The sequence below is a fragment of the Rana temporaria genome, chromosome 9, assembly GCF_905171775.1.
Source record: "Rana temporaria chromosome 9, aRanTem1.1, whole genome shotgun sequence".
Taxonomy (NCBI): domain Eukaryota; kingdom Metazoa; phylum Chordata; class Amphibia; order Anura; family Ranidae; genus Rana; species Rana temporaria.
This window is the reverse complement of record NC_053497.1, coordinates 15,930,576-15,935,079: the sequence shown is the minus strand read 5'-3', so window position 1 is coordinate 15,935,079 and position 4,504 is coordinate 15,930,576.

The following is a 4,504-nucleotide window of genomic DNA, read 5'->3' as shown; positions in this document are numbered from 1 at the left end:
GCTGGGCGAGGCCCCAGGGTGGGCGACAACCCGGATGTGATGTCATGTAAGAGGAACCGGAAGTGTATGAAGCGTAAACAAAGAGTTGGGGAAATTTAGAGGGGTGTGTCTGTAAGGTGACACATCGGGGGTGGTGAATAATCCTAAATGACAGGGTGTTAGGTGGCCAGGTGAGCCTGCAGGGTGGGAGTTGAGTGATAAGTGTCTCATAATGACATGGTGGGGGAGGGGTGCACTGTCAACATTGCAGGGTGACATGGAGGTGCTCCAGGAGGAAAGGGGAGCTGATAAAGGTCATGGTTTCAGTCCTGCTAGGTTTAGGTGACCAGATTTTTAAAATGAAATCCGGGGACATATTTTTTCTTTACTAGTAATGGCAACAATCAGCGACTCTCTGCCCGTCGCCGCCCACCTCACAGCCTCTCAAGTCTTACTCTTCGGGCCCCGGCTACTACTGGATGGGGAGCGGAGGAAGATCACTCCGCCAGGGAAGGCAAGGAGATAAGCAGGTGGCTGGCCAGGATTTGAGCCAAGGCAGAAGAACGTGCGAGCGGAGCTGAATGGGCATGCGCCCGAAACTGAAGAAATATTCCCTCCGCTCCGACCAGCACATGATCATCAGAAAGGGGCACAGACAATGGGAAAAATACAACCCCCCTATGCTAGTAGGCACGGCGGAGCGGGGGTGTGTAATTCTAATTTTTTTATTTTAATTCTGTACTGATTGTCTTTGAAATTGCCCCTGTCCCCTATTAAATCCAATCTGGGGACAAAACCAGGGACAGACTTGGTCCGGGGACAGTGTCCTCAATCAGGGGACTGTCCCCTGAAACTGGGGATGTCTGGTCACCCTATGCTAGGTATTATGGGGGTGCAATATCAGTGCTACAGGGTCCAACGGATATAAAGATAGTAGGTGAATGTATTCTCAGTGCTGCAGCGGGGTGCCACCATGGGAGGGGGTGCAAGGAAAATGGGGTGCAGGTGAGGGGAGTTAGATTTTGGGGTGCCAGGTGAGAAGAGTTGGATGATGGGGAGGCAGGGTGAGGAAAGATTTATTATGGGGGTTTAGGGTGAACAGCGTTGGATTTTGGGGTACCATAGGGGTGCAGGGTAAGGGAAGTTGGAGTGCCATGGATGGGCGGAGTTGGTATTTTGGGGGCCGTGGAAGGTGCAGGGTGAGAGGAGTTGGATGATGGGGTGCAAAGTGAAGGGAGTTGACTGATGACGTTCCATAGGGAGTGCAGGGTGAGAGGTTTGATTTTTGAGGAGAGTTGAATGATGGGATGACATGGGGGGTGAAGGGAGTTGGATTATTGGGGGGTGCTATGTGAAGGAGGTTTGATTTTTGGTGACATGGGGGTACAGTTGGATGATGAGATAACGTAACGGTGTTATGAAGGGGCAGGGTGGGGAGAGTTGGATGATGGGGCGCCGTATCGGTGTTATGGGATGACATGAGGGTGTAGGGTGGGGAGAGTTGGATGATGGGGTTCCGTATCGGTGTTATGGGATGACATGAGGGTGTAGGGTGGGGAGAGTTGGATGATGGGATGCCATATCGGTGTTATGGGATGACATGGGGGTGCAGGGTGGGGAGAGTTGGATGATGGGGCGCCGTATCGGTGTTATGGGATGACATATGGGTGCAGGGTGGGGAGAGTTGGATGATGAGATGCCGTATCGGTGTTATGGGATGACATGGGGGTGAAGGGTGGGGAGAGTTGGATGATGGGGCGCCGTATCGGTGTTATGGGATGACATGGGGGTGCATGGTGGGGAGAGTTGGATGATGAGGTGCCGTATCGGTGTTATGGGATGACATGGGGGTACAGGGTGGGGAGAGTTGGATGATGGGGTGCCGTATCTGTTATGGAATGACATGGGGGTGCGGGGTGGGGAGAGTTGGATGATGGGATGCCGTATCTGTGTTATGGGATGACATGAGGGTGTAGGGTGGGGAGAGTTGGATGATGGGATGCCGTATCGGTGTTATGGGATGACATATGGGTGCGGGGTGGGGAGAGTTGGATGATGGGGTGCCGTATCGGTGTTATGGGATGACATGAGGGTGTAGGGTGGGGAGAGTTGGATGATGGGATGCCGTATCGGTGTTATGGGATGACATATGGGTGCAGGGTGGGGAGAGTTGGATGATGGGGCGCCGTATCGGTGTTATGGGATGACATGAGGGTGTAGGGTGGGGAGAGTTGGATGATGGGGCGCCGTATCGGTGTTATGGGATGACATATGGGTGCAGGGTGGGGAGAGTTGGATGATGAGATGCCGTATCGGTGTTATGGGATGACATGGGGGTGAAGGGTGGGGAGAGTTGGATGATGGGGCGCCGTATCGGTGTTATGGGATGACATATGGGTGCAGGGTGGGGAGAGTTGGATGATGAGATGCCGTATCGGTGTTATGGGATGACATGGGGGTGCAGGGTGGGGAGAGTTGGATGATGAGGTGCCGTATCGGTGTTATGGGATGACATGGGGGTACAGGGTGGGGAGAGTTGGATGATGGGGTGCAGTATCTGTTATGGGATGACATGGGGGTGCGGGGTGGGGAGAGTTGGATGATGGGATGCCGTATCTGTGTTATGGGATGGCATGGGGGTACAGGGTGGGGAGAGTTGGATGATGGGGTGCCGTATCAGTGTTATGGGGGTGCAGGGTGCGGAGAGTTGGATGATGGGATGCCGTATCGGACATGGGGGTACATGGTGGGGAGAGTTTAAAGATGGGATGCCGTATCGGTGTTATGGGATGGCATGGGGGTACTGGGTGGGGAGAGTTGGATGATGGGGTGCCATATCAGTGTTATGGGATGAAATGGGGGTGCAGGGTGGGGAGAGTTGTATGATGGGATGCCGTCTCAGTGTTATGGGGGTGCATGGTGGGATGATGGGGTGCCGTATCGGTGTTAAGGGATGACATGGGGGTGCAGGTTGGAGAGAGTTGGATGATGAGGTGCCGTATCGGTATTATGGGATGACATGGGGGTGCAGGGTGAGGGGAGTTAGATAATGGGGTGATGCATCCATGTTACAGAGTGACATAGTGGTGCTGCTTGAGGTAGTTAGGTTACAGTGTGGGAGTTTCAGGATAAGCGGACCTAGGTGACCAGTAATGCAGTGACATCACTACAGGCTGACATAGGGGGGGCGCTGGGTGAGGAGGTAATAAGGGAAGGAGAAGGGAGCCCAGGCAGTGACATCAATACCCGCGGCTCCCGGACGTGGGAAAAGGATACCTGTGAAAGACGGGTATTCTGTCTCCCCTCCCCCCGAAAGGTGCCAAATGTGGCACCGGAGGGGGGAAGGAGTACAGCAAGTGGAAGTTCCACTTTAACACAACATACAGGGATATGGGAAATGATATTAACACTGACGTACCTTACAACTACTAAGGTTGAACTGGATGGATTATTGTCTTTATTCAACCTTACCAACTATGTTGCGGTTTGCAGGTGGTTTACCGGGATTATGGCTAAATATCTCATCTATAAGCCTGGTGCGTTTTTTATTTTTTTACAGCTGGCGGCTGGCTTACTCATAAAACCAATCCAAGCCACTGGAACGGTTTCTGAAATGGTGGGAGGGGATGTCCAAAACTCCTCCCCCTTGGGTACTTACATAGGAGCTAAATATGAAGTGGTGAGATTGCAACAAAAGTGGCAAGACGTCTGTCACGGGATGAGGTATTTGTTTAAATATATTAGTGGCGGCTGGTGTTTTTTTTTGGGTGGCATACACCCCCCCCAGGCCGCTGATGGAGCACCACTAGCACAACTGCCTCTACCCCACGGCACGGCACTAACACCCTCAGCCCCCCACCACCCACTGTCCTTATGCAAAAGGAAGGAAGGATTTCTGGACAGCCGCACTCCAAAACTTGTTGCTTTTATTGTAAAACAAAAAAACACAAGATTTATGCCACAGCAAACGGGGTACAAGCTGACGCGTTTCACACCAAACCTTAGTGCTTAATCATAGCCCCTCTCTACAGCTGCATCCGTTAGGGCGAAGACGTCTCCTTCTCCCCTCCACTCATCAAGCCAGCATGACACTAGGCAGGACTCTGGGCTGGGTTTGGAGTATATAAGACTCTCACTTGTTTCCAGCCATTCCTTCTGGCAGCACACACATCTAGATTATGGCTTCTTTTTTAAGGTAATCATTGGAGATTTTATATCCCAGACTCTATTTTAGTCTCTTGAGCACGTACCCTCACCTACCCACAGGGGTCCTCTATTATTAGATATATCTGTCTCTGTTTTTTTTTTCAAATATACATTTTATTGAATAACACCAAGGAGAGAGGTCTCCACATTACAGTCACATAAATCAAGTTACAAGTGTGTCGGCAAAACAGTGTACGAACGTGGATCTATGCGCAATCGTACCCTAACAGCTAGGGTGAAGGTTGTCATCTTAAAAAGGACGACTGAAAATATAGGACCACTCCACTTCCTTTTAATTTTTCCTCGTAGAGTCTCAGAG